This window comes from Lepidochelys kempii, chromosome 6 (genome assembly GCF_965140265.1).
Source record: "Lepidochelys kempii isolate rLepKem1 chromosome 6, rLepKem1.hap2, whole genome shotgun sequence".
Taxonomy (NCBI): domain Eukaryota; kingdom Metazoa; phylum Chordata; order Testudines; family Cheloniidae; genus Lepidochelys; species Lepidochelys kempii.
The window spans coordinates 105,669,083-105,683,467 of record NC_133261.1 but is presented as its reverse complement, the minus strand read 5'-3'; the positions used below and the strand labels follow the sequence as shown (position 1 = coordinate 105,683,467).

Sequence of the window (14,385 nt, the reverse complement as noted above, 5' to 3'; positions counted from 1 at the left end):
CATGTCCATTAGTGAGCCACACAGCAGCTGTCTGCATTGCTTGCACAAAGGGCACATTAGTGAAAAGTGCAACATTTGCAAGTCCTTCCAGCCAAGGACTAAGAAGGAGTGCGATATTTGTTTGAGAGTGCTCCTTATGGAGTCAGCCTGCACCCTGGCATTGAGCACCGTGACCTCGGTATGCAGCACCCCACCAGGCCCATCCACTGGCCGGCGATGGTCCCCATCTGTGGCTCCAACCAAGAAGCCCAAGAAGACAGTGCGAGGTTGGTCTCCAAGCTCCTGCAAGGGGAAGGATAAGACTGGGTGCAAGCAAGGTCCCATGCCAGGAAACTCTTCATCCCAGTAGGGCTCTCGGGTCCAAGCTGTGGTTGAGCAGCATAGCCCAACTCGCTCCCTGCCAGCTACCCTGGATAGTGGCAGAGGCCTCCACCAGCTCTGGGTACCATCCATCCCGGAGGCCCTGCGGGCTGTGCAGAAGACCATGTCCCTCACAGTGCTGCCCACACTGGCTCCTGTGGTTCCCCGATCATGTGGTAAATCCACATTCAGACCTCCATGGTCCCCACCTCAGTGGCACCATTCCCCATCATGGGGGACATCCCGCAAGCGCTCGCCCTCCTGTAGTTGCCAAGCCTCTGACCGTGAAAGGCAGGTGCAGTGAAGCCCCATTTGGTCCCTGGTCCTTGGACACGGGCTGAGAGGCTTGAGGTGCAGCTTGCCAGCTCTGAGCACAGAGCTCTGGAGGCACGCCCCCCCCAGGCAGGAGTACCGGTTCTGGCACTCGCTATCTCTGAGACCATGGTACCGCTCCAGGGACCCATCGAGGGATTGACTCTACCATTACTCAGACTGTCACCGATCCCCTAGGAGGGCATCACTGCATATGGGTGCTTCCTGGCACCGGGCCCGTTCTGACTCCTGGTCCTGCTCCTCATCCTGGTACTGTTTGTCAAGCGCGAGACGTAGATGGCCGGCTCCAGGCCGTCGTGGATCCATCAAGCGCCACCGGTCCCCAAGACCTTGTTCCAGATCGGTCTCCAAGTGGATTGATTGGCATTGGTTGGGGCACAGCCACCATTCCGCTCTGTCCTGGTCGACTGGGAGTGACCGCTCAGGATCCAGCCCTGGTTCGGAGTGAGATTTCCTGACAGTCGGCACCAAAACCGGCCCCGTGGCTGGAGTCATGGTACCCATGGAACCTGTCAGGGTTCATCCAGTCCTCCCAGGCCACCTGCTCAATGTCAGGAGCCTCAGAGAGATCAGTTGCCTCTCTCTCCCACCCTCTTCCGGTGCATGAAGCCTCAGGCACAAGGACCCCGCAAGTCCAAGAGGGAGTAGGGGAGCAAGCTACTGGGCCACTAATGGTTGTGGAGGACCCTACAACACCAGCATCCTCCACATCATCACCAAACAAGGCTATAACAGGGCCCCCTCTCTTGGTTCTTCCGGATGACGCTAAAGCGCACCAGGAATTACTGAAATGGGTCACCGCCAACCTGGGTCTTCAGGTGGAGGAGTTAGAGGAGCCCTCGGACTCTCTCTTCGATGTCCTCTGCTCCACGGCACCAGCCAGGGTGGCTTTGCCCCTTCATGAAGGGGTGTCAAAGATCACCAATGGCCTGTGGCAAACTCCTTCCTCCCTGCGTCCCATCTCCAAGAGGGCTGAGCGCAAGTACTTTGTGCCATCCAAAGGCCACAAGTACCTGTACTCCCACCCAGCTCTCAACTCCCTAGTGATGGAGGCAGTTAGCCACAGGGAGCAACAGGGTCAACCCGGGGCTACCCCTAAGAATAAAGACTCCAAGAGACTAGACTTGGTTGAGTGTAAGGTTTATTCGTCCTCTAGTTTCCAGTGGAGGGTGGCCAACCATCAGGCCCTGCTGGGACGCTATGACTTTAACATGTGGCAAGCCATGCCAAGTTTGAGGGCTTACTTCCTGAGGCTTCTAGGAAGGAGTTCCAGGCAATCATGGAGGAGGGTGATGCTATGTATCAGGCATCCTGGCTGCTCCCCTTTGGCTTGTCCACGGAGGCTCAGCAGTTGATGCAAGACCTTCCCTTCGATGGGCAAGCCCTGTTTACAGAACAGACAGACAATAAGCTCCATGGCCTCAAGGACTCCTGCACAACCCTTAAAACGCTCAGCCCATATGTTCCCATCCCTGCCTGCAAGCGGTTCAAGCCATAGCAGCCTCACGCCAGGGCAGCCCCCTTGCCAGGAGCCTCCCCATAAGAAATAAGGCTACAAGCAGTGTCCTAGCCACTAGCCTTCGCAGGCTTCTCAGCTAAGCTCAGCCCGCAATAAGCAGGTGGGCAAGCACTCATTTTGAGAGCATGCCTGAGGGCGAACTACCAGATTGTTCCCAGGATCCTTCCTCCCCTATTTTTGCCAACCGCCTTTCTCCTTTCCTCCCTGCGTGGGCATCTATAACATTGGATTGATGGGTCCTCAGTATGGCGGTGTGGGATTATACCCTTCAGGTGCTTTCCACCCTCCTTCCTACTCCCCCCGTCCCTCTTCAGGGACCCTTCTGACGAGAATCTCCTTGCACAGGCGGTAGAGGAGTTACTGCAGCTAGGTGTGCTGGAGGTCGTTCCTTCAGAGTACAGGAATAAGGGATTCTATTCCAGTTACTTTTTAGTCCCAAAGGCCAAGGGGAGTCTGTGACCTATCCTGGACCTGCAAGAGTTGAACCGCTTCTGAGTGAAGTTAATGTTGCTCTGGGTAGAGGGCTTGGAGCTAGGGTTAGGCTTCCTATGGGTAGAGATACCCACAAGACAGTTATCTTTTTCTGTAACTGGTGTTCTTCGAGATGTGTTGCTCATGCCCATTCCACAACCCGTCCTCCTTCCCCACTGTCGGAGTTTCCAGCAAAAAGGAACAGAGGGTGGGGTGAGCCGGAGGCACCCTATATACTGTGGCATATGCACACCACTCCAGGGGGCGCCAGAGCCAGTTCCCACGAATACTGCTAAGGGAAAAAATTGCCGGTACTGGTGCATGTGGCGAGCACACACACCTAAGTTGAATGGACATGAGCAACACATCTCAAAGAACATCAGTTACAGAAAAAGGTACCTGCCTTGTGTATATCTCTACCCATAGGAATCCTAACCCTAGCTCTACGCACTCTACCCAGAGAAACATTAACTTTGGCTCCCTAACCATCGAACCCTAACGATAGGGTGGGGAGCCCTACCCATTGAACCCCTAACCCTAAGGCGGGGAACCATACCCACAGGAACCTTAACCCAAGGGCTAGAAGCCCTACCCGTACGGACCCTAACCCTAGCTCCAATACCTTAACTATAGGAATCCTAACCCTACTGCATAGATACGTACCCATAGGAATCCTAAACCTAGTGCAGGGAGGCCTACCCATGGGAACCCTAACCCTAGCTCCAAGTATCATACCCCTAGGATCCCTAACCAGAGCTCTAAGTACCATAATCAGAGGAACCCTAACCTTAGGGCAGGGAGCACAACCATATCAACCTTAACTTGAGCTCCAAGTACCCTACCCATAAGAACATTAACCCTAGCGCCAAGTACCCTAACCATAGAAACCTAACCCTGGGTGGAGGGTGGGGCGGGAGGGTAAGTGTGCTACCCATAGGACTCCCTAACCTTAGGGTGGGGAGCCCCACCTATATGAACTAAAGCTAACTCCAGTTACCTTAGCCAAAGGAACCCTAACCCTACGACAGGAAGCCCAACCCATAGGAACCTTAACACTAGGACAGGAAGTTCCACCCATGAAAACCTTAGGGCAGGGAGCACTACCCATATCAACCCCAACCTGAGCACCAAGTACCCTACCCATAGGAACCCTAATCTGCGGGCAGGGATTCTTACCTGTAGGAACCCTCAACCCCGGATCCAAGTACCCTGCCCATAGGAACCCTAACCCTAGGGCAGAGAGCTATATCAATAGAAATGCTAACCCTAGCTCCAAGTCCCCTAACCCCTAAGAACGCTAACCCTAGCTCCAATACCCTAACTATAGAAGCCCTAACCCTGGTGCAGAGATTTGTATCCATAGGTATCATAATCCTATTGCAGGGAGGCCTACCTATAAGAAACTAAGCCTAGCTCCAAGCATCCTACCCCTACAATCCCTAACTATAGCTCCAAGTACCCTAACTATAGGAACTCTTACTCCAGGGTGGGGAGCCGTATCCATAGGAACCCTAACTCCAAGAACCCTAATCATAGGAACCCTAACCTTAGCACAAGGTCCCTACCCATAGGAACCCTAACCTTTGCTCCAAGTACCCAGAGGACTCCCTAGCCTTAGGATGGGGAGCCCTATGCATATGAACCCTAAAGCTAACTGCACCTAACTTAACCATAGGACCCCTATCCCTAGAATAGGAAGCCCTATCGATAGGAACCCTAACCCTAGCTCCAATACCATAATTATAGGAACCCTAGTCCTCGTGCAGAGATTCGTACTCCTAGGAATCCTAAACCTAGTGTGGGGAAGCCTACCCATGAGAATCCTAACCCTAGCTCCAAGTACCCTATCCAATAGGAACCCTAACCCTAAGGTGAGGAGCTGTACCTGTAGGAACCATAACTCTAGGGTGGGGAGGCCTACCTATAGCAACCCTAATCCTAGAGTGAGGAACTCTACCCATTGGAACCCTTACCCTAGGACGGTGAGCCCTACTCATAGGAACCCTATCCCTAGCTCCTATTTCCCTAACCATTTTGTTAGCATGTGTTGCAGCTTCGGCTAGCCACCCAAGAACATACCATTGATTCTGGGGAGGTACATACTCAGGGCAGCAGCCCAAGCTGCCACCCTTTAGTGCGCTAGCTTGAGCAGATCTAATGCAGATATGTCTCTATGCAAGCTAGGAATCACATGCCCAGCTACAGTCCAGACATAGCCTCAGAATAAGCAAGGAACAGTGCATATCAGATGGATGCAACAGGATCCTTCTGAGTTGCAGGCAGTACTGCCACAATTCTCCAGCATATTTATCCAACCCAGTCCTGGAAAGAGGATTTGGCCCCAAGTACACAGAAGTGCACAGGGAGAGGAAGTATGGTCTAGTGATTAGGGCAGAAGTCTAGGACTTGAGAGGGACCACAGACTTCTTATGTGATTTGGGCACATTACTTAGACTCCAACTCAGTTCCCCATCTGTAAAAAGGGGATAACAGCACTTCCTCACCTCACAGGGGTATTGTGAGGATAACTACACTAAAGAAAATACCATCCTGGCCACTATGGATGTAAAAGCCAACATTCCACACAAAGATGGACTACAGGCTATCAGGAACAGTATCCCCGATAATGTCACACAAACTTGGTGGCTGACCTTTGTGACTTTGTCCTCACCCTCAACTATTTCACATTTGGGGACAATATATATCTTCAAGTCAGCAGCACTGCTATGGGTACCCACATGGTCCCACAGTATGCCAACATTTTTATGGCTGACTTAGAACAACACTTTCTTAGCTCCCGTCCCCTAATGCCCCTACTCTACTTGCACTACATTGATGACATCTTCATCGTCTGGACCTATGGAAAAGAAGCTTCTGGCTTCTCAGCTTCTCAGCTAGGGACACTCAGAGCATGGGGTTGCATCCCTGACCATCCTGGCTAATAGCCATTGATAGACCTAGCCTCCATTAATTTATTGAACCTTGTTATAATTTTGCCCTTCACAACATTCACTGGCAACTCAACTACTTTGTTGATGGGGCCCAACAATTGTGTTAATAAACCTTGGCCAGCTGGTGCCTGAGCAAATGTTCATAACTAATCTCTTCAAATCTAATAATTGCTAAAGTAATTGCAAAGGATGATGAAATCCTTCCTCTTTCTGTGTTTGTTACTTGCTGGACTTTATGAGGTTGTCATCATTTCAATGGCCATGAAGATCATAAGGCTACAAATCCCAAGGAACGCAGTCCCCATATTGAAAGCAATGGTACAAATGAAAACATGGTCCATCTCAAACAAGCTCTTAGAATTGCTGACTTTGCATTTAGATGCTTGTGATAAATGAAAGGAGTGGGAAGTAGCTCACTTTTATGGACACCCAGACAGCCAGTTAGCTATAAATCCCTCTTGGTAGTTGTTCTCTACTTGCTTTACCTGTAAAGGGTTAAAAAGTCTCCCTGCACAGGTAAAAGGAAGGGAGTGCGCACTTAACCAAAAAGGCCAATGGGAGGGCTAGAACTTTTTAAAATTGGGGGAAAAAAACACTTTCCCTTTGTCTGTCTGTATTGTTCTCCTGAAGAGCAGAGACAGTGCTGGAACAATGCTGTAAAAAGCTTTGGGCCAGGTATGAAAAATCACCAGATCATACCTAGAAACTACTCATTTGGAACCCCAGATAGGTAAGTAGATCAGGAAATGTCTAGGAAGACGTGATTAGGTTTAATCTCTTTTGTTTCTTTATGGCTTGTGGACTCCTCTGTGCTAACCTCAGGTGCTTTTGTTTTGCTTGTAACCTTTAAGCTGGACCTCAAGCGAGCTATCTGGATGCTTAATTGTTTTTTTTTTAAATCTAGCAAAAAGCCTAAGTTCCAAATGTATTTTCTTTCTTTTTGTTTTTAATAAAATTTACCTTTTTTTAAGAACAGGATTGGGTTTGTGTGTCCTAAGAGGTTTGTGCATATGTTGCTTAATTAGCTGGTGGCAACAGCTGATTTCCTTTGTTTTCTTTCTCAGCTCTTCCCCAGGGGTGGGTGGGTGAAAGGGCTTGAGGATACCCCACAGGAAGGAATTCCCAAGTGCCCCTTCCTGGGTCCTCAAAGGGGTTTTTGCACTTGGGTGGTGGCAGCATCTACCCATCCAAGGTCAGAAAAAAGCTGTAACCTTGGGAGTTTAATAAAAGCCTCGAGTGGCCAGTATTAATTTTTAGAATCCTTGCGGCCCCCACCTTCTACACTTCAAGTGCCAAAGTGGGGAATCAGTCTTGACAATGCTACAAACAGGTTACTTCAGACCCAGGTGCAACTGGCAAAAATATTTTCTTTTCTCCAGTGAGCTCTCCACTGCCTTTGTGATGCTGACACTCGGAGCTAAATCGGCTACATTGAGTCAGCGTCATGGAGGACTCACTTTTAACCTAACAGAGATTGAGGATCAGGAGATACATGAAGTCTTTCCTCATGTCATCCACAAGCTAAACCGTCCTGACAGCAAGATCCAGCAAAGTATGGAAAATGCCTTTTTTTTTGTAGATGAGAACTTGAAATTTCTACAGAAGTTTTTAGAAGACCTCAAAAGCTTGTATGAAGCAATTTTCTCCACTGATTTCAGGAATTCCAGAGAAGCCAGGAAACAGACCAATCATTACATAAAGAAATCTCAGGGGAAAACTTTCAAATTGGTGAAGGATCTTGATCCATTCACTGTAATGGTTCCAGTTAACTATATACACTTTGAAGATAAGATTTATAAGATGGATCTTGACTACAATGCAAGGTTTGGTGACTGATATATATAAAGGAAATGGTAATTTATTTTTAACAGGACACTGTTGAGATTGTTAAACCTATGTCTTCTCATAAATGATACAATAATGTTTTCTTTCACTTTGTTTCTTCATACATCAAGAATCAGGTGAAGAAGCAGAGATACAAGTTGCTGGGATTATATGGATGCATGTGTGTGTAACCCTTCTGCCCGTCAGAGTTGGCAGCAACAAGGGCCGGGTTCAATATCTAGGGGTTCCATTCCAATAACACAATGCAAAACCGGCTCGAGCCCCCACCCAGTGACCTGGGACAAATATATTCCACCCCCGCTGGGCGCCTCCAAGAGGCAATACTTCCCCTCTCGCAAGCACATAGTCTGAGTGTAGCAAAAGTCTTTTAATAACAGAGAGAAACAATGTGGCATTATGTTGGGGAAACACCACCAACAGGATTCATAACACAACCCATGAGCAAAAACAACCCCACCCCAGGCAAATTGGGGCATGCCCTTTTCCCTTTGGTTCTTGAGTCCAGCAACCCCAAATCACCCAAAGTCCCAAAAGTCCAATGCCCCAAAAGTCTCTGTCCCTGGTCAGGGCAGCCCCAGAGTTCGAAAGTTTATCGGCGGAGCTTTACCTCCCAACCTGGGTGGAAATGGGACGGGGGTAAGAGGCACCTTACGTGATCTGAAGCTGACCGCCCCATAGCTCCATAGCGGTGCTCCGCTCCGCCAGCCGCCCCACAAAACTCCTTCGCTCAGCTGCACTCCGCTCCACCAGCCGCCCCACGAACTCCTTCGCTCAGCTGCGCTCCGCTCCGCCAGCCGCCCCACGAACTCCTTCGCTCAGCTGCGCTCCGCTCCGCTCCACCAGCCGCCCCACGAACTCCTTCGCTCAGCTGCGCTCCGCTCCGCCAGCCGCCCCACGAACTCCTTCACTCAGCTCCACGGCCCACAAGCAGCTCCTGCCATCCACACACTGCTCCGCGTCGAACTGCTTCACCAGCCATCCCGCAACCTGCTCCACAATATATCTTCAGGCTCCCCCACTACTTAACACAACACTCAGTGATTTCAGCTCTTAGGTGAATTCAGCTTATAGTAGGGGAGCCCCAGTGCTGGTGCACTGTCAGCCCAAAGTGAGCTCAGCAGCCTATAACTAGACTTCTAATGAAATCAAAATTAGCTCTGATATTCCACAGTGGAGAGAGGAGGAAGTGCAATCAGCATGTAAGGCCCTCACCAAGGGGCCCATGCCACCAAGTATTAATACTTGTCCCCAGCCTCTCTCCATTCACACAGTTTTGGAACCCATGACCCTTGCCTAGCGAGTGCTACTTAGTTGATGGTGAATCCCTCCATCATAACAAAAGGCCACGTACAGTTCCAAGCACAGTTCCCATAATCAGGGTAATAACAATTTATTCTTTCTGCCCCAATAACAGAGACACTGGGGATCCCACAGCAGCCAAAGTGACCATTTGGGCAGCTATGGTCTCATTCTAGGCGTGGTGGGTGTGCCTATGCAAATGAGATCAGCCCCTGAAGTTCTTTTCCACAACTTGCCACACCTCACCACCAGATGTCAGGGTGGAGCTCATCCTGACACTGCTTACATGTGCTCTGGTGTTCATTTGTCCATCTGGTTATTATCTAGGCCAAATCAAACTTGATGGGAAGTCTTCTGCATTGTCCGAATGGTACTGAGCACTGGCACTTAAGAAGGAAAGAGGAGTGTGGTGGCTAAAGCATGAGACATTCTCTGGGACATTGGGCAGGTCACATAATCCTCTGCACATCAATTTCCTTATCTGTAAAGAGGCAATTAAAATACTTCCCTATCTCATTAAGGCATTGTGAAGGTTAAAGGTGACCCTAAAAATAAAAAGATACTGGACTTCTGCCCGTGTTTGTTTCCTTTTCATAGATAAAAATGTCCCGAAAGGGTTGCCTAATACAAAATATTCACACCTTGTCTCCCCTGGAAGGCTCTATGGATGATTGGAGAGCTAGTAGGTTTATAATTTCAGAGATACCAAGTTTCAGAGTAGCAGCCGTGTTAGTCTGTATCCGCAAAAAGAAAAGGAGTACTTGTGGCACCTTAGAGGCTAACAAATTTATTTTTAAATTTGCATCCGATGAAGTGAGCTGTAGCTCATGAAAGCTTAAGCTCAAATAAATTGGTTAGTCTCTAAGGTGCCACAAGTACTCCTTTTCTTTTTTTAGAGATACCAAGGAAGTTTAACCTTAATAAATGCAGAGGAAAAGCCATACTAGGGCATCCTCCAACAAAAACCAGGGGAGGAAGACTTGACATCTCTGGTATTTCTAAGGTAAAAACTAAGGAGAAAGACCAGAAAAAGTACCTCTCAGGCCTTCTTTATGTAAGCAATGATGGTATCATCCTAATGTATTTTCTGTCATTTGTAGAACACCTTTAATTCATTAATGGTGCGAAAGCCTTTTGTTATCCTTGGAGAGAAGAGACTGTAGAAATGCAAAGTATTATTATAATTAATCTATTGAGTTTTTGTGGAGAGCTGCTACCTCTAAAATTACATACAAGAAATCACTTAGCCATTAAATTCTAAGCAAATTCCTCTCTCTTTTTCTCATGCAGAATCATAAGTAAATTTATTCCGATTTTAATTAAGCTGGCTATGCATGTAAACCTTATTTTACATACTTTGATTTATAAGATTATTCCCAGGTTCTAAGTGCTTTTTAAATTTCCTTAGAAACACAAAGATACCAGGATATTTTTTGAAATGGAAATTTGCTTTGTTTGATCTTATCATCCTTATCAGAGCTATGTGAATAATGGATTTTTTGGTTTGCTGGCAATTCTGAAAAATTGGGGAAAAAATTGTTTTGGATCAAACCAAAAATTAAATTTTTCAAAGTTGCTTGTAAATTGAAAAGTGTGTGTTTATGTGAGTGTGTAATTTTGGGTTCAATAAAATGTTTTATTTCAACAAAATCAAAATGCTTCGATTTTAAAGGAAATTTTGAAACAAAATAACATCATGGACTAAAAAATTGGTACATTTCATTTAGAAAATATCAAAATGTGTAAAAAATCATTTTTAAATTTTTTTGTTTGTCTTGTTCTGTTAATTGAAACATTTTGGCAAAACTGACATCAATTTGTGAATTGTTTCGATGTTACTAAATCTGCAATTTTTCCTGAAAAAACTTTTGGTTGAAAGATTTGGCTGAAAATCTTTTGCCCAACACTAGAGTGGATATCCCTTTTTAAATTTATAATTTGAGTAATCTCTCTGGAATCTCTGGGGAGCCTGAGCTGAACTTTTCAAAGGTGAATGTGTAATTTCTGATTCAACAAACAGTATAACTAATTTAGCAAAAAATCACACTCTTAAACCAAATACTTATGCCAGAACAAAAGCTGTATGTGTAGACCAGGCCTAAGAGGAGAATCAGGTACACTGTGTTTAACTCTTGCAGCATTTTAACAAATCTTTGACATACCAGTATGTACAAAAGTGTAGAAACACACCAGCAAAAGTCAATAAGACTCATGGCTGATCATCAAAACCAAATTCAGCACCACTTAAAAAAAGTTACCGCACATAAGCTTGTATATGGATTTAGTACCTTTTATATCCACTTAAGTAAGCATCTTAAACTCTGCTGTAAACAGAGCAATGCTCATACATACCTATTTTCCCCTCTATAAAAGGGAAAAACATATTTACAATCCTTAGGAGACAGGCACCAGAACTGAGAGCAGGGCAACTGTCTTTCTCGTGCTGTCAATATTTCTCCTGCTGGAAGCCAGGCAGCATGTGGAAAAAGGAGGATGGAGCAGACATAGAAGGGTGAGGAAAGGAGCGGGGGAGCCTTTCATGCTTTGTCAAGGTATTGGATAATTATAATTTTGAAGACCTGTTAATTAAAATTACAATGTGCTACAAAACATAGATAGTTCCCCACACAGAGTTCATTAGATTTTTAGTACCAATCATCTCTTTGTACAATTTCCTAAAATGCATTAAAAATAGAATGTGCACTAACTGGTCGTGTGGACAACAATCTCTCTTTAAGGGACAAAACCAAATGGCTTCCCATTAAATTTAGTTCCCATTTCAGCCAGACGTCCTCTGTCAGAGAATTCAGTTCTGTTCATCCCCTGATGGCTGCCTCTGTCAGATTTGCTATACAGAATTGACTGTTTTCTATATTTGCCTCAAATTCATCCATAAACTAAACTGCATATAACATGAATTCAAAATTTCAGGAAAAATTAATCCAGTACTTACAGTAATTCAAAAGGATCCTGCCATGCCCAGGTGATCTGCTCTTCTCTTTGCTGTATTATTTACTACTAAACAGTATTAAGCACAGTAAATATGATTCTTATCAAATAAAAAATATCATAAAGAATATAGAGTAAACAATAAGGCAGTTCGTTTTTTTGAACACCTAAAGCCAGATGCCCACTGTCCAGTACAGAATGGAGCCAATGCTAAGGGCATCATATAGACGGGAGCAGTGACTATGCTGTTTGCTGTTCCCCAGCTTTTCGGTTTGCATATGCGTAATTAGAGCTTCACTGAAATGAGAAACCCATGCACACAAGCAGCTGCCTGAACACTATGGTTCCCTGGCATAGGCACTAAACTTAATTTCCGAAAAGCTACACAGGTGAGGATTGCTCAGATGAGCGTTATCGTCCAGAAGACAGGATTGGTAGGTTCCGCATTGGGAGAAAGGGAGCCAATAGCATGGGAGCCTGCCCTTCATAGAATCATAGAATATCAGGGTTGGAAGGGACCCCAGAAGGTCATCTAGTCCAACCCCCTGCTCGAAGCAGGACCAATTCCCAGTTAAATCATCCCAGCCAGGGCTTTGTCAAGCCTGACCTTAAAAACCTCTAAGGAAGGAGATTCTACCACCTCCCTAGGTAATGCATTCCAGTGTTTCACCACCCTCTTAGTGAAAAAGTTTTTCCTAATATCCAATCTAAACCTCCCCCACTGCAACTTGAGACCATTACTCCTCGTTCTGTCATCTGCTACCATTGAGAACAGTCTAGAGCCATCCTCTTTGGAACCCCCTTTCAGGGAGTTGAAAGCAGCTATCAAATCCCCCCTCATTCTTCTCTTCTGCAGGCTAAACAATCCCAGCTCCCTCAGCCTCTCCTCATAACTCATGTGTTCCAGTCCCCTAATCATTTTTGTTGCCCTTCGCTGGACTCTCTCCAATTTATCCACATCCTTCTTGAAGTGTGGGGCCCAAAACTGGACACAGTACTCCAGATGAGGCCTCACCAATGTCGAATAGAGGGGAACGATCACGTCCCTCGATCTGCTCGCTATGCCCCTACTTATACATCCCAAAATGCCATTGGCCTTCTTGGCAACAAGGGCACACTGCTGACTCATATCCAGCTTCTCGTCCACTGTCACCCCTAGGTCCTTTTCCGCAGAACTGCTGCCTAGCCATTCGGTCCCTAGTCTGTAGCTGTGCATTGGGTTCTTCCGTCCTAAGTGCAGGACCCTGCACTTATCCTTATTGAACCTCATCAGATTTCTTTTGGCCCAATCCTCCAATTTGTCTAGGTCTTTCTGTATCCTATCCCTCCCCTCCAGCGTATCTACCACTCCTCCCAGTTTAGTATCATCCGCAAATTTGCTGAGAGTGCAATCCACACCATCCTCCAGATCATTTATGAAGATATTGAACAAAACCGGCCCCAGGACCAACCCTTGGGGTACTCCGCTTGATACCGGCTGCCAACTAGATATGGAGCCATTGATCACTACCCGTTGAGCCCGACAATCTAGCCAGCTTTCTACCCACCTTATAGTGCATTCATCCAGCCCATACTTCCTTAACTTGCTGACAAGAATACTGTTGATTGCTGTTGCTGATGAGAGGAAACTGTTGCTGAATGCCCTTGCTGATGAGAGGAAACTGTTCCCCGGAATCAATAAAGAGAGGCTTCTTCACACATCTGATTGGAGAGCCACATTACTGGGGTTCGATGTCCACCTGACACTGCAATCCTCGTCCCCATTGTCTCATCTCTAGTTATCAATATCCACCCAATGAGGAGTCAATGGAGATGCACCACACTGAACTATTTGCCCCCTCCCATATGTTTTCACATAGAAGAGTGTGACTGGGACCCTAAATTCCTGTTTCTGCATGTCCTGTATGTGATCTTGTCCATATTAGACATGACAGTCAAGCTCTTATTGTGATTTAAACTGGAATTTTAACTATTTCCTTTACACCAAAACTCTAACGCTGGGCTTTCTGATTATATAAAATGCTACAACTTGCAGCACCACTCCAAGTAGTCTGCAACCAGCACAGATAAATATGTAAGCTCCAGTCCTGCAAGGAGTTACACATCTACTGAACTTTAAGCATGTGAGTAGTCTCACCGAGTAGTCATGTGCTTAAAGACAAACATGTTTTTCAATCTTTGCTAGATCAGGCCATAAGCCAATAAGTAATAAAAATAAAAAATTCAAAAGAATGACATTTCAAAGAAATGGAAATGTTTCATGGAGACATGTCAATTTGTTAGAATTTGTATATGTTTCAATGAAAAGTTTTGATTTTTTTCTAATATTATTTACTCCCATCTCACATTTTTTTGGTAAATTTTTTGCCAACTTTTTTTCCAGCATGTGAGGGGATAGAGGGAGCAGAAAAGTGAAAGAAAGTGAGATTTTTCTCCAGGAAATTGAAATTAAGTTTTGTGTATTCTTTTGAAAAAATTCTTTTAGGAAATTCTCAAAAACCCCCAAAAATTCATACAAAAGTGAATGAAACAAGAAAAGTATTAGAGTATAATTAACTCCTATAGTTAGTTCATTATAGTCTAAGTACCCAGGCAGAGATGCACCAATCCTGCCAGGAAGAGTAATCATTTCAGTAATCTGAACAGAATAAATCATTG

General features: G+C 45.9%; 1 long non-coding RNA gene across 5 annotated transcripts; it reads right to left on the bottom strand.

Moving 5' to 3' along the window:
• Positions 1-1,817: 1,817 nt before the first annotated feature.
• LOC140913336 (uncharacterized) lies at positions 1,818-12,144 on the bottom strand. Of its 5 annotated transcripts, none has more exons than XR_012159550.1 (4): positions 11,732-12,133; positions 9,815-9,935; positions 8,127-8,466; positions 1,818-2,077 (listed from the first exon to the last, which is right to left on the bottom strand). It is a non-coding gene; the product is annotated as an uncharacterized lncRNA (long non-coding RNA). The 5 variants fall into 5 exon arrangements; XR_012159547.1 differs by having other exon boundaries at positions 8,132-8,466; positions 11,732-12,131; XR_012159548.1 differs by lacking the exon at positions 1,818-2,077 and adding an exon at positions 11,131-11,239 and having other exon boundaries at positions 3,113-8,466; positions 11,732-12,144.
• Positions 12,145-14,385: the final 2,241 nt, after the last annotated feature.